This window comes from Neovison vison, chromosome 10, assembly GCF_020171115.1.
Source record: "Neovison vison isolate M4711 chromosome 10, ASM_NN_V1, whole genome shotgun sequence".
Lineage (NCBI taxonomy): Eukaryota > Metazoa > Chordata > Mammalia > Carnivora > Mustelidae > Neogale > Neogale vison.
The window spans coordinates 29,424,276-29,448,344 of NC_058100.1; positions in this window are offsets into that span (position 1 = coordinate 29,424,276).

The window sequence follows — 24,069 nt, forward strand, 5'->3', positions numbered from 1 at the left end:
TAAGTGTTTTGAGACGAGTTAGACACAGTGGAACATCACAGCTGTTGACTTTCCAGTATGTGTCTTAGAGGCCTATGTTCCATACCCTTTCCTTCACTCGAAGGGCACAACGTTCCCTCTCTCCGTAGTTGTTCTTTCTCCATTCCTCCATTAAAAAGACACTGGGAGAAGTGCGATTCCGCCTGAAGGAGTTTCCCTTAAACAGAACTTGCTATAGTCCAAGGGATAGACGTCTGTGACTAGAGCCCTATGTGCGCCTATTGCAGTTACCGCAGAGTCAGTCCCAAGCGCTTCCTTCTTTAACAGACGCAACACTGCAACGAATCCCTCCTAAAGCACACTTCCCTCACAATGTTGGAAGCGTTTTTAACACTGAAAGAAAGTGCGGATCACCACTGGTCGTGAGCATCCAATATGAGTTTGGGATGCCTAAGCGCCATAGCCTGCACTTTACTCACAGTACCTAAGGTGCCCATAGTCCGTCCGTGTTCTATCATCATTCCTGAAAGGAGGAGACTCTGTGATGAATGAGAACGCACTTTAAGTAGGATCCCTGAAAAGATACCTTCCTAAGAATCACTTGTCATGGTCCTGTATGTGATAGTTTATGATTGCTACACAGACAGGTCCTAATGTTTCCTACAGAGCACAGACTCAAACCTGTCGTGAGAATGTACAGTAGCAAAGTTCCCTCGTACATTTGAAGTGTTTGAGACGAGCTAGACACAGTGGAACATCACAGGTGTTGACCTTCCAGTATGTGTCATAGAGGCCTATGTGCCCTAAGCTGTCATTCACTCTCAGGGCACAACGTTCCCTCCCCTTAGTTGTTCTATATCCTTTCCCCCTCTGAAAAGACACTGTGAGAAGTGCGATTCCGTTTGATGGAGTTTCCCTTAAACAGAACTTGCTATAGTCCAACGGATAGACGTCTGATACTAGAGCCCTATGTGCGCCTATTTCAGTTATCGCATAGTCAGTCCCAAGAGCTTCCTTCTTTATCAGACGCAACACTGCAACGAATCCCTCCTAAAGCACACTTCCCTCACAATGTTGGAAGCATTTTTAACACTGAAAGAAAGTGCGGATCACCACTGGTCGTGAGCATGCAATATGAGTTTGGGATGCCTAAGCGCCATAGCCTGCACTTTACTCAGAGTACCTAAGATGCCCATAGTCCGTCCGTGTTCTATCATCATTCCTCAAAGGAGGAGACACTGTTATGAATGAGAACACACTTTAACTAGGATCCCTGAAAAGATACCTTCCTAAGAATAACCCGTCAGGGTCCTGTACAATACTCTCTATGATTGCTACACGGACAGGTCTTACAGTTTCCAACTTAGCACAGACTCATTCCTGTCCTGGGAAAATACTGTAGCACAGTTCCCTCGTACATCTGAAGGGTTTTGAGACGAGTTATACACAATGGAACATCACAGGTGTTGACCTTCCAGTATGTGTCATAGAGGCCTATGTTCCATACCCGGTCCTTCACTCTCAGGGCAAAACGTTCCCTCTGTCCATAGTTGTTCTTTCTCTATTCCTCCGCTGATAAGACACTGTGAGAAGTGCGATTCAGCCTGAAAGAGTTTCCCTTAAACAGAGCTTGCTATAGTCCAACGGATAGACGTCTGATACTAGAGCCCTATGTGCGCCCACTGCAGTTACCGCAGAGTCAGTCCCAAGAGCTTCCTTCTTTAACAGACGCAACACTGCAACGAATCCCTCCTAAAGCACACTTCCCTCACAATGTTGAAAGCGTTTTTTACAGAGAAAGAACGTGGGGTTCACCACTGGTCTTGATCATCGAATATGTGTTTGGGATGCCTAAGCGCCATAGCCTGCACTTTACTCACAGTATATAATGTGCCCATGGTCCGTCCACATTCTATCATCATTCCTCAAAGAAGGAGATACTATTATCAATGAGAACACATTTTAAGTAGGATCCCTGAAAAGATACCTTCCTAAGAATAACCTGAAAGGGTCCTGTAAGAATCTCTCTATGATTGCTACTCAGACAGGCCCTCCAGTTTCCAACTTAGCACAGACTCATTCCTGAAGTGAGAACGTACAGTAGCACAGTTCCCTCCTGCATTTTAAGTGTTTTGAGACGAGTTAGACACAGTGGAACATCACAGCTGTTGACTTTCCAGTATGTGTCTTAGAGGCCTATGTTCCATACCCTTTCCTTCACTCGAAGGGCACAACGTTCCCTCTCTCCGTAGTTGTTCTTTCTCCATTCCTCCATTAAAAAGACACTGGGAGAAGTGCGATTCCGCCTGAAGGAGTTTCCCTTAAACAGAACTTGCTATAGTCCAAGGGATAGACGTCTGTTACTAGAGCCCTATGTACGCCTATTGCAGTTACCGCAGAGTCAGTCCCAAGCGCTTCCTTCTTTAACAGACGCAACACTGCAACGAATCCCTCCTAAAGCACACTTCCCTCACAATGTTGGAAGCGTTTTTTAACACTGAAAGAAAGTGCGGATCACCACTGGTCGTGAGCATCCAATATGAGTTTGGGATGCCTAAGCGCCATAGCCTGCACTTTACTCACAGTACCTAAGGTGCCCATAGTCCGTCCGTGTTCTATCATCATTCCTGAAAGGAGGAGACTCTGTGATGAATGAGAACGCACTTTAAGTAGGATCCCTGAAAAGATACCTTCCTAAGAATCACTTGTCATGGTCCTGTATGTGATAGTTTATGATTGCTACACAGACAGGTCCTAATGTTTCCTACAGAGCACAGACTCAAACCTGTCGTGAGAATGTACAGTAGCAAAGTTCCCTCGTACATTTGAAGTGTTTGAGACGAGCTAGACACAGTGGAACATCACAGGTGTTGACCTTCCAGTATGTGTCATAGAGGCCTATGTGCCCTAAGCTGTCATTCACTCTCAGGGCACAACGTTCCCTCCCCTTAGTTGTTCTATATCCTTTCCCCCTCTGAAAAGACACTGTGAGAAGTGCGATTCCGTTTGATGGAGTTTCCCTTAAACAGAACTTGCTATAGTCCAACGGATAGACGTCTGATACTAGAGCCCTATGTGCGCCTATTGCAGTTATCGCATAGTCAGTCCCAAGAGCTTCCTTCTTTATCAGACGCAACACTGCAACGAATCCCTCCTAAAGCACACTTCCCTCACAATGTTGGAAGCGTTTTTAACACTGAAAGAAAGTGCGGATCACCACTGGTCGTGAGCATGCAATATGAGTTTGGGATGCCTAAGCGCCATAGCCTGCTCTTTACTCAGAGTACCTAAGATGCCCATAGTCCGTCCGTGTTCTATCATCATTCCTCAAAGGAGGAGACACTGTTATGAATGAGAACACACTTTAACTAGGATCCCTGAAAAGATACCTTCCTAAGAATAACCCGTCAGGGTCCTGTACAATACTCTCTATGATTGCTACACGGACAGGTCTTACAGTTTCCAACTTAGCACAGACTCATTTCTGTCCTGGGAAAATACTGTAGCACAGTTCCCTCGTACATCTGAAGGGTTTTGAGACGAGTTATACACAATGGAACATCACAGGTGTTGACCTTCCAGTATGTGTCATAGAGGCCTATGTTCCATACCCGGTCCTTCACTCTCAGGGCAAAACGTTCCCTCTGTCCATAGTTGTTCTTTCTCTATTCCTCCGCTGATAAGACACTGTGAGAAGTGCGATTCAGCCTGAAAGAGTTTCCCTTAAACAGAACTTGCTATAGTCCAACGGATAGACGTATGATACTAGAGCCCTATGTACGCCTATTGCAGTTACCGCAGAGTCAGTCCCAAGAGCTTCCTTTTCTAACAGACGCAACACAGCAACGAATCCCTCCTAAAGCACACTTCCATCACAATGCTGGAAGCGTTTTTTACTCAGAAAGAAAGTGCGGATCACCACTGGTCTTGATTATCTAATATGTGTTTGGGATGCCTAAGCGCCATAGCCTGCACTTTACTCACAGTACCTAATGTGCCCAAAGTCCGTCCGCATTCTATCATCATTCCTCAGAGTAGGAGACACTGTTAAGAATGAGAACACACTTTAACTAGGATCCCTGAAAAGATACCTTCCTAAGAATAACCCGTCAGGGTCCTGTACGATACTCTCTCTGATTGCTGCACAGACAGGTCCTACAGTTTCCAACTTAGCACAGACTCATTATTGTCGTGGGATAGTATTGTAGCACAGTTCCCTCGTACATTTGAAGGGTTTTGACACGAGTTAGACACAATGGAACATCACAGGTGTTGACCTTCCAGTATGTGTCATAGAAGCCTATGTTCCATACCCGGTCCTTCACTCTCAGGGCACAACGTTCCCTCTGTCCATAGTTGTTCTTTCTCTATTCCTCCGCTGATAAGACACTGTGAGAAGTGCGATTCAGCCTGAAAGAGTTTCCCTTAAACAGAGCTTGCTATAGTCCAACGGATAGACGTCTGATACTAGAGCCCTATGTGCGCCTACTGCAGTTACCGCAGAGTCAGTCCCAAGAGCTTCCTTCTTTAACAGACGCAACACTGCAATGAATCCCTCCTAAAGCACACTTCCCTCACAATGTTGAAAGCGTTTTTTACAGAGAAAGAACGTGGGGATCACCACTGGTCGTGAGCATGCAATATGAGTTTGGGATGCCTAAGCGCCATAGCCTGCACTTTACTCACAGTACCTAAGATGCCCATAGTCCGTCCGTGTTCTATCATCATTCCTCAAAGGAGGAGACACTGTTATGAATGAGAACACACTTTAACTAGGATCCCTGAAAAGATACCTTCCTAAGAATAACCGGTCAGTGTCCTGTATAATACTCTCTATGATTGCTACACGGACAGGTCTTACAGTTTCCAACTTAGCACAGACTCATTCCTGTCCTGGGAAAATACTGTAGCACAGTTCCCTCGTACATCTGAAGGGTTTTTGAGACGAGTTATACACAATGGAACATCACAGGTGTTGACCTTCCAGTATGTGTCATAGAGGCCTATGTTCCATACCCGGTCCTTCACTCTCAGGGCAAAACGTTCCCTCTGTCCATAGTTGTTCTTTCTCTATTCCTCCGCTGATAAGACACTGTGAGAAGTGCGATTCAGCCTGAAAGAGTTTCCCTTAAACAGAGCTTGCTATAGTCCAACGGATAGACGTCTGATACTAGAGCCCTATGTGCGCCTACTGCAGTTACCGCAGAGTCAGTCCCAAGAGCTTCCTTCTTTAACAGACGCAACACTGCAACGAATCCCTCCTAAAGCACACTTCCCTCACAATGTTGAAAGCGTTTTTTACAGAGAAAGAACGTGGGGATCACCACTGGTCTTGATCATCGAATATGTGTTTGGGATGCCTAAGCGCCATAGCCTGCACTTTACTCACAGTATATAATGTGCCCATGGTCCGTCCACATTCTATCATCATTCCTCAAAGAAGGAGATACTATTATCAATGAGAACACATTTTAAGTAGGATCCCTGAAAAGATACCTTCCTAAGAATAACCTGAAAGGGTCCTGTACGAATCTCTCTATGATTGCTACTCAGACAGGCCCTCCAGTTTCCAACTTAGCACAGACTCATTCCTGAAGTGAGAACGTACAGTAGCACAGTTCCCTCCTGCATTTTAAGTGTTTTGAGACGAGTTAGACACAGTGGAACATCACAGCTGTTGACTTTCCAGTATGTGTCTTAGAGGCCTATGTTCCATACCCTTTCCTTCACTCGAAGGGCACAACGTTCCCTCTCTCCGTAGTTGTTCTTTCTCCATTCCTCCATTAAAAAGACACTGGGAGAAGTGCGATTCCGCCTGAAGGAGTTTCCCTTAAACAGAACTTGCTATAGTCCAAGGGATAGACGTCTGTTACTAGAGCCCTATGTGCGCCTATTGCAGTTACCGCAGAGTCAGTCCCAAGCGCTTCCTTCTTTAACAGACGCAACACTGCAACGAATCCCTCCTAAAGCACACTTCCCTCACAATGTTGGAAGCGTTTTTAACACTGAAAGAAAGTGCGGATCACCACTGGTCGTGAGCATCCAATATGAGTTTGGGATGCCTAAGCGCCATAGCCTGCACTTTACTCACAGTACCTAAGGTGCCCATAGTCCGTCCGTGTTCTATCATCCTTCCTGAAAGGAGGAGACTCTGTGATGAATGAGAACGCACTTTAAGTAGGATCCCTGAAAAGATACCTTCCTAAGAATCACTTGTCATGGTCCTGTATGTGATAGTTTATGATTGCTACACAGACAGGTCCTAATGTTTCCTACAGAGCACAGACTCAAACCTGTCGTGAGAATGTACAGTAGCAAAGTTCCCTCGTACATTTGAAGTGTTTGAGACGAGCTAGACACAGTGGAACATCACAGGTGTTGACCTTCCAGTATGTGTCATAGAGGCCTATGTGCCCTAAGCTGTCATTCACTCTCAGGGCACAACGTTCCCTCCCCTTAGTTGTTCTATATCCTTTCCCCCTCTGAAAAGACACTGTGAGAAGTGCGATTCCGTTTGATGGAGTTTCCCTTAAACAGAACTTGCTATAGTCCAACGGATAGACGTCTGATACTAGAGCCCTATGTGCGCCTATGGCAGTTATCGCATAGTCAGTCCCAAGAGCTTCCTTCTTTATCAGACGCAACACTGCAACGAATCCCTCCTAAAGCACACTTCCCTCACAATGTTGGAAGCGTTTTTTACAGAGAAAGAACGTGGGGATCACCACTGGTCGTGAGCATGCAATATGAGTTTGGGATGCCTAAGCGCCATAGCCTGCACTTTACTCAGAGTACCTAAGATGCCCATAGTCCGTCCGTGTTCTATCATCATTCCTCAAAGGAGGAGACACTGTTATGAATGAGAACACACTTTAACTAGGATCCCTGAAAAGATACCTTCCTAAGAATAACCCGTCAGGGTCCTGTACAATACTCTCTATGATTGCTACACGGACAGGTCTTACAGTTTCCAACTTAGCACAGACTCATTCCTGTCCTGGGAAAATACTGTAGCACAGTTCCCTCGTACATCTGAAGGGTTTTTGAGACGAGTTATACACAATGGAACATCACAGGTGTTGACCTTCCAGTATGTGTCATAGAAGCCTATGTTCCATACCCGGTCCTTCACTCTCAGGGCACAACGTTCCCTCTGTCCATAGTAGTTCTTTCTCTATTCCTCCGCTGATAAGACACTGTGAGAAGTGCGATTCAGCCTGAAAGAGTTTCCCTTAAACAGAGCTTGCTATAGTCCAACGGATAGACGTCTGATACTAGAGCCCTATGTGCGCCTACTGCAGTTACCGCAGAGTCAGTCCCAAGAGCTTCCTTCTTTAACAGACGCAACACTGCAATGAATCCCTCCTAAAGCACACTTCCCTCACAATGTTGAAAGCGTTTTTTACAGAGAAAGAACGTGGGGATCACCACTGGTCGTGAGCATGCAATATGAGTTTGGGATGCCTAAGCGCCATAGCCTGCACTTTACTCACAGTACCTAAGATGCCCATAGTCCGTCCGTGTTCTATCATCATTCCTCAAAGGAGGAGACACTGTTATGAATGAGAACACACTTTAACTAGGATCCCTGAAAAGATACCTTCCTAAGAATAACCGGTCAGGGTCCTGTATGATACTCTCTATGATTGCTACACGGACAGGTCTTACAGTTTCCAACTTAGCACAGACTCATTCCTGTCCTGGGAAAATACTGTAGCACAGTTCCCTCGTACATCTGAAGGGTTTTTGAGACGAGTTATACACAATGGAACATCACAGGTGTTGACCTTCCAGTATGTGTCATAGAGGCCTATGTTCCATACCCGGTCCTTCACTCTCAGGGCAAAACGTTCCCTCTGTCCATAGTTGTTCTTTCTCTATTCCTCCGCTGATAAGACACTGTGAGAAGTGCGATTCAGCCTGAAAGAGTTTCCCTTAAACAGAGCTTGCTATAGTCCAACGGATAGACGTCTGATACTAGAGCCCTATGTGCGCCTACTGCAGTTACCGCAGAGTCAGTCCCAAGAGCTTCCTTCTTTAACAGACGCAACACTGCAACGAATCCCTCCTAAAGCACACTTCCCTCACAATGTTGAAAGCGTTTTTTACAGAGAAAGAACGTGGGGATCACCACTGGTCTTGATCATCGAATATGTGTTTGGGATGCCTAAGCGCCATAGCCTGCACTTTACTCACAGTATATAATGTGCCCATGGTCCGTCCACATTCTATCATCATTCCTCAAAGAAGGAGATACTATTATCAATGAGAACACATTTTAAGTAGGATCCCTGAAAAGATACCTTCCTAAGAATAACCTGAAAGGGTCCTGTACGAATCTCTCTATGATTGCTACTCAGACAGGCCCTCCAGTTTCCAACTTAGCACAGACTCATTCCTGAAGTGAGAACGTACAGTAGCACAGTTCCCTCCTGCATTTTAAGTGTTTTGAGACGAGTTAGACACAGTGGAACATCACAGCTGTTGACTTTCCAGTATGTGTCTTAGAGGCCTATGTTCCATACCCTTTCCTTCACTCGAAGGGCACAACGTTCCCTCTCTCCGTAGTTGTTCTTTCTCCATTCCTCCATTAAAAAGACACTGGGAGAAGTGCGATTCCGCCTGAAGGAGTTTCCCTTAAACAGAACTTGCTATAGTCCAAGGGATAGACGTCTGTTACTAGAGCCCTATGTGCGCCTATTGCAGTTACCGCAGAGTCAGTCCCAAGCGCTTCCTTCTTTAACAGACGCAACACTGCAACGAATCCCTCCTAAAGCACACTTCCCTCACAATGTTGGAAGCGTTTTTAACACTGAAAGAAAGTGCGGATCACCACTGGTCGTGAGCATCCAATATGAGTTTGGGATGCCTAAGCGCCATAGCCTGCACTTTACTCACAGTACCTAAGGTGCCCATAGTCCGTCCGTGTTCTATCATCCTTCCTGAAAGGAGGAGACTCTGTGATGAATGAGAACGCACTTTAAGTAGGATCCCTGAAAAGATACCTTCCTAAGAATCACTTGTCATGGTCCTGTATGTGATAGTTTATGATTGCTACACAGACAGGTCCTAATGTTTCCTACAGAGCACAGACTCAAACCTGTCGTGAGAATGTACAGTAGCAAAGTTCCCTCGTACATTTGAAGTGTTTGAGACGAGCTAGACACAGTGGAACATCACAGGTGTTGACCTTCCAGTATGTGTCATAGAGGCCTATGTGCCCTAAGCTGTCATTCACTCTCAGGGCACAACGTTCCCTCCCCTTAGTTGTTCTATATCCTTTCCCCCTCTGAAAAGACACTGTGAGAAGTGCGATTCCGTTTGATGGAGTTTCCCTTAAACAGAACTTGCTATAGTCCAACGGATAGACGTCTGATACTAGAGCCCTATGTGCGCCTATTGCAGTTATCGCATAGTCAGTCCCAAGAGCTTCCTTCTTTATCAGACGCAACACTGCAACGAATCCCTCCTAAAGCACACTTCCCTCACAATGTTGGAAGCGTTTTTTACAGAGAAAGAACGTGGGGATCACCACTGGTCGTGAGCATGCAATATGAGTTTGGGATGCCTAAGCGCCATAGCCTGCACTTTACTCAGAGTACCTAAGATGCCCATAGTCCGTCCGTGTTCTATCATCATTCCTCAAAGGAGGAGACACTGTTATGAATGAGAACACACTTTAACTAGGATCCCTGAAAAGATACCTTCCTAAGAATAACCCGTCAGGGTCCTGTACAATACTCTCTATGATTGCTACACGGACAGGTCTTACAGTTTCCAACTTAGCACAGACTCATTCCTGTCCTGGGAAAATACTGTAGCACAGTTCCCTCGTACATCTGAAGGGTTTTTGAGACGAGTTATACACAATGGAACATCACAGGTGTTGACCTTCCAGTATGTGTCATAGAGGCCTATGTTCCATACCCGGTCCTTCACTCTCAGGGCAAAACGTTCCCTCTGTCCATAGTTGTTCTTTCTCTATTCCTCCGCTGATAAGACACTGTGAGAAGTGCGATTCAGCCTGAAAGAGTTTCCCTTAAACAGAACTTGCTATAGTCCAACGGATAGACGTATGATACTAGAGCCCTATGTACGCCTATTGCAGTTACCGCAGAGTCAGTCCCAAGAGCTTCCTTTTCTAACAGACGCAACACAGCAACGAATCCCTCCTAAAGCACACTTCCATCACAATGCTGGAAGCGTTTTTTACTCAGAAAGAAAGTGCGGATCACCACTGGTCTTGATTATCTAATATGTGTTTGGGATGCCTAAGCGCCATAGCCTGCACTTTACTCACAGTACCTAATGTGCCCAAAGTCCGTCCGCATTCTATCATCATTCCTCAGAGTAGGAGACACTGTTAAGAATGAGAACACACTTTAACGAGGATCCCTGAAAAGATACCTTCCTAAGAATAACCCGTCAGGGTCCTGTACGATACTCTCTCTGATTGCTGCACAGACAGGTCCTACAGTTTCCAACTTAGCACAGACTCATTATTGTCGTGGGAAAGTACTGTAGCACAGTTCCCTCGTACATTTGAAGGGTTTTGACACGAGTTAGACACAATGGAACATCACAGGTGTTGACCTTCCAGTATGTGTCATGGAAGCCTATGTTCCATACCCGGTCCTTCACTCTCAGGGCACAACGTTCCCTCTGTCCATAGTTGTTCTTTCTCTATTCCTCCGCTGATAAGACACTGTGAGAAGTGCGATTCAGCCTGAAAGAGTTTCCCTTAAACAGAGCTTGCTATAGTCCAACGGATAGACGTCTGATACTAGAGCCCTATGTGCGCCTACTGCAGTTACCGCAGAGTCAGTCCCAAGAGCTTCCTTCTTTAACAGACGCAACACTGCAACGAATCCCTCCTAAAGCACACTTCCCTCACAATGTTGAAAGCGTTGTTTACAGAGAAAGAACGTGGGGATCACCACTGGTCTTGATCATCGAATATGTGTTTGGGATGCCTAAGCGCCATAGCCTGCACTTTACTCACAGTATATAATGTGCCCATGGTCCGTCCACATTCTATCATCATTCCTCAAAGAAGGAGATACTATTATCAATGAGAACACATTTTAAGTAGGATCCCTGAAAAGATACCTTCCTAAGAATAACCTGAAAGGGTCCTGTACGAATCTCTCTATGATTGCTACTCAGACAGGCCCTCCAGTTTCCAACTTAGCACAGACTCATTCCTGAAGTGAGAACGTACAGTAGCACAGTTCCCTCCTGCATTTTAAGTGTTTTGAGACGAGTTAGACACAGTGGAACATCACAGCTGTTGACTTTCCAGTATGTGTCTTAGAGGCCTATGTTCCATACCCTTTCCTTCACTCGAAGGGCACAACGTTCCCTCTCTCCGTAGTTGTTCTTTCTCCATTCCTCCATTAAAAAGACACTGGGAGAAGTGCGATTCCGCCTGAAGGAGTTTCCCTTAAAAAGAACTTGCTATAGTCCAAGGGATAGACGTCTGTTACTAGAGCCCTATGTGCGCCTATTGCAGTTACCGCAGAGTCTCAGTCCCAAGCGCTTCCTTCTTTAACAGACGCAACACTGCAACGAATCCCTCCTAAAGCACACTTCCCTCACAATGTTGGAAGCGTTTTTAACACTGAAAGAAAGTGCGGATCACCACTGGTCGTGAGCATCCAATATGAGTTTGGGATGCCTAAGCGCCATAGCCTGCACTTTACTCACAGTACCTAAGGTGCCCATAGTCCGTCCGTGTTCTATCATCATTCCTGAAAGGAGGAGACTCTGTGATGAATGAGAACGCACTTTAAGTAGGATCCCTGAAAAGATACCTTCCTAAGAATCACTTGTCATGGTCCTGTATGTGATAGTTTATGATTGCTACTCAGACAGGTCCTAATGTTTCCTACAGAGCACAGACTCAAACCTGTCGTGAGAATGTACAGTAGCAAAGTTCCCTCGTACATTTGAAGTGTTTGAGACGAGCTAGACACAGTGGAACATCACAGGTGTTGACCTTCCAGTATGTGTCATAGAGGCCTATGTGCCCTAAGCTGTCATTCACTCTCAGGGCACAACGTTCCCTCCCCTTAGTTGTTCTATATCCTTTCCCCCTCTGAAAAGACACTGTGAGAAGTGCGATTCCGTTTGATGGAGTTTCCCTTAAACAGAACTTGCTATAGTCCAACGGATAGACGTCTGATACTAGAGCCCTATGTGCGCCTATTTCAGTTATCGCATAGTCAGTCCCAAGAGCTTCCTTCTTTATCAGACGCAACACTGCAACGAATCCCTCCTAAAGCACACTTCCCTCACAATGTTGGAAGCATTTTTAACACTGAAAGAAAGTGCGGATCACCACTGGTCGTGAGCATGCAATATGAGTTTGGGATGCCTAAGCGCCATAGCCTGCACTTTACTCAGAGTACCTAAGATGCCCATAGTCCGTCCGTGTTCTATCATCATTCCTCAAAGGAGGAGACACTGTTATGAATGAGAACACACTTTAACTAGGATCCCTGAAAAGATACCTTCCTAAGAATAACCCGTCAGGGTCCTGTACAATACTCTCTATGATTGCTACACGGACAGGTCTTACAGTTTCCAACTTAGCACAGACTCATTCCTGTCCTGGGAAAATACTGTAGCACAGTTCCCTCGTACATCTGAAGGGTTTTGAGACGAGTTATACACAATGGAACATCACAGGTGTTGACCTTCCAGTATGTGTCATAGAGGCCTATGTTCCATACCCGGTCCTTCACTCTCAGGGCAAAACGTTCCCTCTGTCCATAGTTGTTCTTTCTCTATTCCTCCGCTGATAAGACACTGTGAGAAGTGCGATTCAGCCTGAAAGAGTTTCCCTTAAACAGAGCTTGCTATAGTCCAACGGATAGACGTCTGATACTAGAGCCCTATGTGCGCCCACTGCAGTTACCGCAGAGTCAGTCCCAAGAGCTTCCTTTTCTAACAGACGCAACACAGCAACGAATCCCTCCTAAAGCACACTTCCATCACAATGCTGGAAGCGTTTTTTACTCAGAAAGAAAGTGCGGATCACCACTGGTCTTGATTATCTAATATGTGTTTGGGATGCCTAAGCGCCATAGCCTGCACTTTACTCACAGTACCTAATGTGCCCAAAGTCCGTCCGCATTCTATCATCATTCCTCAGAGTAGGAGACACTGTTAAGAATGAGAACACACTTTAACGAGGATCCCTGAAAAGATACCTTCCTAAGAATAACCCGTCAGGGTCCTGTACGATACTCTCTCTGATTGCTGCACAGACAGGTCCTACAGTTTCCAACTTAGCACAGACTCATTATTGTCGTGGGAAAGTACTGTAGCACAGTTCCCTCGTACATTTGAAGGGTTTTGACACGAGTTAGACACAATGGAACATCACAGGTGTTGACCTTCCAGTATGTGTCATAGAAGCCTATGTTCCATACCCGGTCCTTCACTCTCAGGGCACAACGTTCCCTCTGTCCATAGTTGTTCTTTCTCTATTCCTCCGCTGATAAGACACTGTGAGAAGTGCGATTCAGCCTGAAAGAGTTTCCCTTAAACAGAGCTTGCTATAGTCCAACGGATAGACGTCTGATACTAGAGCCCTATGTGCGCCTACTGCAGTTACCGCAGAGTCAGTCCCAAGAGCTTCCTTCTTTAACAGACGCAACACTGCAACGAATCCCTCCTAAAGCACACTTCCCTCACAATGTTGAAAGCGTTTTTTACAGAGAAAGAACGTGGGGATCACCACTGGTCTTGATCATCGAATATGTGTTTGGGATGCCTAAGCGCCATAGCCTGCACTTTACTCACAGTATATAATGTGCCCATGGTCCGTCCACATTCTATCATCATTCCTCAAAGAAGGAGATACTATTATCAATGAGAACACATTTTAAGTAGGATCCCTGAAAAGATACCTTCCTAAGAATAACCTGAAAGGGTCCTGTACGAATCTCTCTATGATTGCTACTCAGACAGGCCCTCCAGTTTCCAACTTAGCACAGACTCATTCCTGAAGTGAGAACGTACAGTAGCACAGTTCCCTCCTGCATTTTAAGTGTTTTGAGACGAGTTAGACACAGTGGAACATCACAGCTGTTGACTTTCCAGTATGTGTCTTAGCGGCCTATGTTCCATACCCTTTCCTTCACTCGAAGGGCACAACGTTCCCTCTCTCCGTAGTTGTTCTTTCTCCATTCCTCCATTAAAAAGACACTGGGAGAAGTGCGATTCCGCCTGAAGGAGTTTCCCTTAAAAAGAACTTGCTATAGTCCAAGGGATAGACGTCTGTTACTAGAGCCCTATGTGCGCCTATTGCAGTTACCGCAGAGTCTCAGTCCCAAGCGCTTCCTTCTTTAACAGACGCAACACTGCAACGAATCCCTCCTAAAGCACACTTCCCTCACAATGTTGGAAGCGTTTTTAACACTGAAAGAAAGTGCGGATCACCACTGGTCGTGAGCATCCAATATGAGTTTGGGATGCCTAAGCGCCATAGCCTGCACTTTACTCACAGTACCTAAGGTGCCCATAGTCCGTCCGTGTTCTATCATCATTCCTGAAAGGAGGAGACTCTGTGATGAATGAGAACGCACTTTAAGTAGGATCCCTGAAAAGATACCTTCCTAAGAATCACTTGTCATGGTCCTGTATGTGATAGTTTATGATTGCTACTCAGACAGGTCCTAATGTTTCCTACAGAGCACAGACTCAAACCTGTCGTGAGAATGTACAGTAGCAAAGTTCCCTCGTACATTTGAAGTGTTTGAGACGAGCTAGACACAGTGGAACATCACAGGTGTTGACCTTCCAGTATGTGTCATAGAGGCCTATGTGCCCTAAGCTGTCATTCACTCTCAGGGCACAACGTTCCCTCCCCTTAGTTGTTCTATATCCTTTCCCCCTCTGAAAAGACACTGTGAGAAGTGCGATTCCGTTTGATGGAGTTTCCCTTAAACAGAACTTGCTATAGTCCAACGGATAGACGTCTGATACTAGAGCCCTATGTGCGCCTATTTCAGTTATCGCATAGTCAGTCCCAAGAGCTTCCTTCTTTATCAGACGCAACACTGCAACGAATCCCTCCTAAAGCACACTTCCCTCACAATGTTGGAAGCGTTTTTAACACTGAAAGAAAGTGCGGATCACCACTGGTCGTGAGCATGCAATATGAGTTTGGGATGCCTAAGCGCCATAGCCTGCACTTTACTCAGAGTACCTAAGATGCCCATAGTCCGTCCGTGTTCTATCATCATTCCTCAAAGGAGGAGACACTGTTATGAATGAGAACACACTTTAACTAGGATCCCTGAAAAGATACCTTCCTAAGAATAACCCGTCAGGGTCCTGTACAATACTCTCTATGATTGCTACACGGACAGGTCTTACAGTTTCCAACTTAGCACAGACTCATTCCTGTCCTGGGAAAATACTGTAGCACAGTTCCCTCGTACATCTGAAGGGTTTTGAGACGAGTTATACACAATGGAACATCACAGGTGTTGACCTTCCAGTATGTGTCATAGAGGCCTATGTTCCATACCCGGTCCTTCACTCTCAGGGCCAAACGTTCCCTCTGTCCATAGTTGTTCTTTCTCTATTCCTCCGCTGATAAGACACTGTGAGAAGTGCGATTCAGGCAGAAAGAGTTTCCTTTAAACAGAACTTGCTATAGTCCAACGGATAGACGTATGATACTAGAGCCCTATGTACGCCTATTGCAGTTACCGCAGAGTCAGTCCCAAGAGCTTCCTTTTCTAACAGACGCAACACAGCAACGAATCCCTCCTAAAGCACACTTCCATCACAATGCTGGAAGCGTTTTTTACTCAGAAAGAAAGTGCGGATCACCACTGGTCTTGATTATCTAATATGTGTTTGGGATGCCTAAGCGCCATAGCCTGCACTTTACTCACAGTACCTAATGTGCCCAAAGTCCGTCCGCATTCTATCATCATTCCTCAGAGTAGGAGACACTCTTAAGAATGAGAACACACTTTAACGAGGATCCCTGAAAAGATACCTTCCTAAGAATAACCCGTCAGGGTCCTGTACGATACTCTCTCTGATTGCTGCACAGACAGGTCCTACAGTTTCCAACTTAGCACAGACTCATTATTGTCGTGGGAAAGTACTGTAGCACAGTTCCCTCGTACATTTGAAGGGTTTTGACACGAGTTAGACACAATGGAACATCACAGGTGTTGACCTTCCAGTATGTGTCATAGAAGCCTATGTTCCATACCCGGTCCTTCACTCTCAGGGCACAACGTTCCCTCTGTCCATAGTTGTTCTTTCTCTATTCCTCCGCTGATAAGACACTGTGAGAAGTGCGATTCAGCCTGAAAGAGTTTCCCTTAAACAGAGCTTGCTATAGTCCAACGGATAGACGTCTGATACTAGAGCCCTATGTGCGCCCACTGCAGTTACCGCAGAGTCAGTCCCAAGAGCTTCCTTCTTTAACAGACGCAACACTGCAACGAATCCCTCCTAAAGCACACTTCCCTCACAATGTTGAAAGCGTTTTTTACAGAGAAAGAACGTGGGGATCACCACTGGTCTTGATCATCGAATATGTGTTTGGGATGCCTAAGCGCCATAGCCTGCACTTTACTCACAGTATATAATGTGCCCATGGTCCGTCCACATTCTATCATCATTCCTCAAAGAAGGAGATACTATTATCAATGAGAACACATTTTAAGTAGGATCCCTGAAAAGTTACCTTCCTAAGAATAACCTGAAAGGGTCCTGTACGAATCTGTCTATGATTGCTACTCAGACAGGCCCTCCAGTTTCCAACTTAGCACAGACTCATTCCTGAAGTGAGAACGTACAGTAGCACAGTTCCCTCCTGCATTTTAAGTGTTTTGAGACGAGTTAGACACAGTGGAACATCACAGCTGTTGACTTTCCAGTATGTGTCTTAGAGGCCTATGTTCCATACCCTTTCCTTCACTCGAAGGGCACAACGTTCCCTCTCTCCGTAGTTGTTCTTTCTCCATTCCTCCATTAAAAAGACACTGGGAGAAGTGCGATTCCGCCTGAAGGAGTTTCCCTTAAACAGAACTTGCTATAGTCCAAGGGATAGACGTCTGTTACTAGAGCCCTATGTGCGCCTATTGCAGTTACCGCAGAGTCAGTCCCAAGCGCTTCCTTCTTTAACAGACGCAACACTGCAACGAATCCCTCCTAAAGCACACTTCCCTCACAATGTTGGAAGCGTTTTTAACACTGAAAGAAAGTGCGGATCACCACTGGTCGTGAGCATCCAATATGAGTTTGGGATGCCTAAGCGCCATAGCCTGCACTTTACTCACAGTACCTAAGGTGCCCATAGTCCGTCCGTGTTCTATCATCCTTCCTGAAAGGAGGAGACTCTGTGATGAATGAGAACGCACTTTAAGTAGGATCCCTGAAAAGATACCTTCCTAAGAATCACTTGTCATGGTCCTGTATGTGATAGTTTATGATTGCTACACAGACAGGTCCTAATGTTTCCTACAGAGCACAGACTCAAACCTGTCGTGAGAATGTACAGTAGCAAAGTTCCCTCGTACATTTGAAGTGTTTGAGACGAGCTAGACACAGTGGAACATCACAGGTGTTGACCTTCCAGTATGTGTCATAGAGGCCTATGTGCCCTAAGCTGTCATTCACTCTCAGGGCACAACGTTCCCTCCCCTTAGTTGTTCTATATCCTTTCCCCCTCTGAAAAGACACTGTGAGAAGTGCGATTCCGTTTGATGGAGTTTCCCTTAAACAGAACTTGCTATAGTCCAACGGATAGACGTCTGATACTAGAGCCCTATGTGCGCCTATTTCAGTTATCGCATAGTCAGTCCCAAGAGCTTCCTTCTTTATCAGACGCAACACTGCAACGAATCCCTCCTAAAGCACACTTCCCTCACAATGTTGGAAGCGTTTTTAACACTGAAAGAAAGTGCGGATCACCACTGGTCGTGAGCATGCAATATGAGTTTGGGATGCCTAAGCGCCATAGCCTGCACTTTACTCAGAGTACCTAAGATGCCCATAGTCCGTCCGTGTTCTATCATCATTCCTCAAAGGAGGAGACACTGTTATGAATGAGAACACACTTTAACTAGGATCCCTGAAAAGATACCTTCCTAAGAATAACCCGTCAGGGTCCTGTACAATACTCTCTATGATTGCTACACGGACAGGTCTTACAGTTTCCAACTTAGCACAGACTCATTCCTGTCCTGGGAAAATACTGTAGCACAGTTCCCTCGTACATCTGAAGGGTTTTGAGACGAGTTATACACAATGGAACATCACAGGTGTTGACCTTCCAGTATGTGTCATAGAGGCCTATGTTCCATACCCGGTCCTTCACTCTCAGGGCCAAACGTTCCCTCTGTCCATAGTTGTTCTTTCTCTATTCCTCCGCTGATAAGACACTGTGAGAAGTGCGATTCAGGCAGAAAGAGTTTCCTTTAAACAGAACTTGCTATAGTCCAACGGATAGACGTATGATACTAGAGCCCTATGTACGCCTATTGCAGTTACCGCAGAGTCAGTCCCAAGAGCTTCCTTTTCTAACAGACGCAACACAGCAACGAATCCCTCCTAAAGCACACTTCCATCACAATGCTGGAAGCGTTTTTTACTCAGAAAGAAAGTGCGGATCACCACTGGTCTTGATTATCTAATATGTGTTTGGGATGCCTAAGCGCCATAGCCTGCACTTTACTCACAGTACCTAATGTGCCCAAAGTCCGTCCGCATTCTATCATCATTCCTCAGAGTAGGAGACACTCTTAAGAATGAGAACACACTTTAACGAGGATCCCTGAAAAGATACCTTCCTAAGAATAACCCGTCAGGGTCCTGTACGATACTCTCTCTGATTGCTGCACAGACAGGTCCTACAGTTTCCAACTTAGCACAGACTCATTATTGTCGTGGGAAAGTACTGTAGCACAGTTCCCTCGTACATTTGAAGGGTTTTGACACGAGTTAGACACAATGGAACATCACAGGTGTTGACCTTCCAGTATGTGTCATAGAGGCCTATGTTCCATACCCGGTCCTTCACTCTCAGGGCACAACGTTCCCTCTGTCCATAGTTGTTCTTTCTCTATTCCTCCGCTGATAAGACACTGTGAGAAGTGCGATTCAGCCTGAAAGAGTTTCCCTTAAACAGAGCTTGCTATAGTCCAACGGATAGACGTCTGATACTAGAGCCCTATGTGCGCCCACTGCAGTTACCGCAGAGTCAGTCCCAAGAGCTTCCTTCTTTAACAGACGCAACACTGCAACGAATCCCTCCTAAAGCACACTTCCCTCACAATGTTGAAAGCGTTTTTTACAGAGAAAGAACGTGGGGATCACCACTGGTCTTGATCATCGAATATGTGTTTGGGATGCCTAAGCGCCATAGCCTGCACTTTACTCACAGTATATAATGTGCCCATGGTCCGTCCACATTCTATCATCATTCCTCAAAGAAGGAGATACTATTATCAATGAGAACACATTTTAAGTAGGATCCCTGAAAAGATACCTTCCTAAGAATAACCTGAAAGGGTCCTGTACGAATCTCTCTATGATTGCTACTCAGACAGGCCCTCCAGTTTCCAACTTAGCACAGACTCATTCCTGAAGTGAGAACGTACAGTAGCACAGTTCCCTCCTGCATTTTAAGTGTTTTGAGACGAGTTAGACACAGTGGAACATCACAGCTGTTGACTTTCCAGTATGTGTCTTAGAGGCCTATGTTCCATACCCTTTCCTTCACTCGAAGGGCACAACGTTCCCTCTCTCCGTAGTTGTTCTTTCTCCATTCCTCCATTAAAAAGACACTGGGAGAAGTGCGATTCCGCCTGAAGGAGTTTCCCTTAAACAGAACTTGCTATAGTCCAAGGGATAGACGTCTGTTACTAGAGCCCTATGTGCGCCTATTGCAGTTACCGCAGAGTCAGTCCCAAGCGCTTCCTTCTTTAACAGACGCAACACTGCAACGAATCCCTCCTAAAGCACACTTCCCTCACAATGTTGGAAGCGTTTTTAACACTGAAAGAAAGTGCGGATCACCACTGGTCGTGAGCATCCAATATGAGTTTGGGATGCCTAAGCGCCATAGCCTGCACTTTACTCACAGTACCTAAGGTGCCCATAGTCCGTCCGTGTTCTATCATCCTTCCTGAAAGGAGGAGACTCTGTGATGAATGAGAACGCACTTTAAGTAGGATCCCTGAAAAGATACCTTCCTAAGAATCACTTGTCATGGTCCTGTATGTGATAGTTTATGATTGCTACACAGACAGGTCCTAATGTTTCCTACAGAGCACAGACTCAAACCTGTCGTGAGAATGTACAGTAGCAAAGTTCCCTCGTACATTTGAAGTGTTTGAGACGAGCTAGACACAGTGGAACATCACAGGTGTTGACCTTCCAGTATGTGTCATAGAGGCCTATGTGCCCTAAGCTGTCATTCACTCTCAGGGCACAACGTTCCCTCCCCTTAGTTGTTCTATATCCTTTCCCCCTCTGAAAAGACACTGTGAGAAGTGCGATTCCGTTTGATGGAGTTTCCCTTAAACAGAACTTGCTATAGTCCAACGGATAGACGTCTGATACTAGAGCCCTATGTGCGCCTATTGCAGTTATCGCATAGTCAGTCCCAAGAGCTTCCTTCTTTATCAGACGCAACACTGCAACGAATCCCTCCTAAAGCACACTTCCCTCACAATGTTGGAAGCGTTTTTAACACTGAAAGAAAGTGCGGATCACCACTGGTCGTGAGCATGCAATATGAGTTTGGGATGCCTAAGCGCCATAGCCTGCACTTTACTCAGAGTACCTAAGATGCCCATAGTCCGTCCGTGTTCTATCATCATTCCTCAAAGGAGGAGACACTGTTATGAATGAGAACACACTTTAACTAGGATCCCTGAAAAGATACCTTCCTAAGAATAACCCGTCAGGGTCCTGTACAATACTCTCTATGATTGCTACACGGACAGGTCTTACAGTTTCCAACTTAGCACAGACTCATTCCTGTCCTGGGAAAATACTGTAGCACAGTTCCCTCGTACATCTGAAGGGTTTTGAGACGAGTTATACACAATGGAACATCACAGGTGTTGACCTTCCAGTATGTGTCATAGAGGCCTATGTTCCATACCCGGTCCTTCACTCTCTGGGCAAAACGTTCCCTCTGTCCATAGTTGTTCTTTCTCTATTCCTCCGCTGAAAAGACACTGTGAGAAGTGCGATTCAGGCAGAAAGAGTTTCCTTTAAACAGAACTTGCTATAGTCCAACGGATAGACGTATGATACTAGAGCCCTATGTACGCCTATTGCAGTTACCGCAGAGTCAGTCCCAAGAGCTTCCTTTTCTAACAGACGCAACACAGCAACGAATCCCTCCTAAAGCACACTTCCATCACAATGCTGGAAGCGTTTTTTACTCAGAAAGAAAGTGCGGATCACCACTGGTCTTGATTATCTAATATGTGTTTGGGATGCCTAAGCGCCATAGCCTGCACTTTACTCACAGTACCTAATGTGCCCAAAGTCCGTCCGCATTCTATCATCATTCCTCAGAGTAGGAGACACTGTTAAGAATGAGAACACACTTTAACGAGGATCCCTGAAAAGATACCTTCCTAAGAATAACCCGTCAGGGTCCTGTACGATACTCTCTCTGATTGCTGCACAGACAGGTCCTACAGTTTCCAACTTAGCACAGACTCATTATTGTCGTGGGAAAGTACTGTAGCACAGTTCCCTCGTACATTTGAAGGGTTTTGACACGAGTTAGACACAATGGAACATCACAGGTGTTGACCTTCCAGTATGTGTCATAGAAGCCTATGTTCCATACCCGGTCCTTCACTCTCAGGGCACAACGTTCCCTCTGTCCATAGTTGTTCTTTCTCTATTCCTCCGCTGATAAGACACTGTGAGAAGTGCGATTCAGCCTGAAAGAGTTTCCCTTAAACAGAGCTTGCTATAGTCCAACGGATAGACGTCTGATACTAGAGCCCTATGTGCGCCTACTGCAGTTACCGCAGAGTCAGTCCCAAGAGCTTCCTTCTTTAACAGACGCAACACTGCAACGAATCCCTCCTAAAGCACACTTCCCTCACAATGTTGAAAGCGTTTTTTACAGAGAAAGAACGTGGGGATCACCACTGGTCTTGATCATCGAATATGTGTTTGGGATGCCTAAGCGCCATAGCCTGCACTTTACTCACAGTATATAATGTGCCCATGGTCCGTCCACATTCTATCATCATTCCTCAAAGAAGGAGATACTATTATCAATGAGAACACATTTTAAGTAGGATCCCTGAAAAGATACCTTCCTAAGAATAACCTGAAAGGGTCCTGTACGAATCTCTCTATGATTGCTACTCAGACAGGCCCTCCAGTTTCCAACTTAGCACAGACTCATTCCTGAAGTGAGAACGTACAGTAGCACAGTTCCCTCCTGCATTTTAAGTGTTTTGAGACGAGTTAGACACAGTGGAACATCACAGCTGTTGACTTTCCAGTATGTGTCTTAGAGGCCTATGTTCCATACCCTTTCCTTCACTCGAAGGGCACAACGTTCCCTCTCTCCGTAGTTGTTCTTTCTCCATTCCTCCATTAAAAAGACACTGGGAGAAGTGCGATTCCGCCTGAAGGAGTTTCCCTTAAAAAGAACTTGCTATAGTCCAAGGGATAGACGTCTGTTACTAGAGCCCTATGTGCGCCTATTGCAGTTACCGCAGAGTCTCAGTCCCAAGCGCTTCCTTCTTTAACAGACGCAACACTGCAACGAATCCCTCCTAAAGCACACTTCCCTCACAATGTTGGAAGCGTTTTTAACACTGAAAGAAAGTGCGGATCACCACTGGTCGTGAGCATCCAATATGAGTTTGGGATGCCTAAGCGCCATAGCCTGCACTTTACTCACAGTACCTAAGGTGCCCATAGTCCGTCCGTGTTCTATCATCATTCCTGAAAGGAGGAGACTCTGTGATGAATGAGAACGCACTTTAAGTAGGATCCCTGAAAAGATACCTTCCTAAGAATCACTTGTCATGGTCCTGTATGTGATAGTTTATGATTGCTACTCAGACAGGTCCTAATGTTTCCTACAGAGCACAGACTCAAACCTGTCGTGAGAATGTACAGTAGCAAAGTTCCCTCGTACATTTGAAGTGTTTGAGACGAGCTAGACACAGTGGAACATCACAGGTGTTGACCTTCCAGTATGTGTCATAGAGGCCTATGTGCCCTAAGCTGTCATTCACTCTCAGGGCACAACGTTCCCTCCCCTTAGTTGTTCTATATCCTTTCCCCCTCTGAAAAGACACTGTGAGAAGTGCGATTCCGTTTGATGGAGTTTCCCTTAAACAGAACTTGCTATAGTCCAACGGATAGACGTCTGATACTAGAGCCCTATGTGCGCCTATTTCAGTTATCGCATAGTCAGTCCCAAGAGCTTCCTTCTTTATCAGACGCAACACTGCAACGAATCCCTCCTAAAGCACACTTCCCTCACAATGTTGGAAGCGTTTTTAACACTGAAAGAAAGTGCGGATCACCACTGGTCGTGAGCATGCAATATGAGTTTGGGATGCCTAACCGCCATAGCCTGCACTTTACTCAGAGTACCTAAGATGCCCATAGTCCGTCCGTGTTCTATCATCATTCCTCAAAGGAGGAGACACTGTTATGAATGAGAACACACTTTAACTAGGATCCCTGAAAAGATACCTTCCTAAGAATAACCCGTCAGGGTCCTGTACAATACTCTCTATGATTGCTACACGGACAGGTCTTACAGTTTCCAACCAAGCACAGACTCATTCCTGTCCTGGGAAAATACTGTAGCACAGTTCCCTCGTACATCTGAAGGGTTTTGAGACGAGTTATACACAATGGAACATCACAGGTGTTGACCTTCCAGTATGTGTCATAGAGGCCTATGTTCCATACCCGGTCCTTCACTCTCAGGGCCAAACGTTCCCTCTGTCCATAGTTGTTCTTTCTCTATTCCTCCGCTGATAAGACACTGTGAGAAGTGCGATTCAGGCAGAAAGAGTTTCCTTTAAACAGAACTTGCTATAG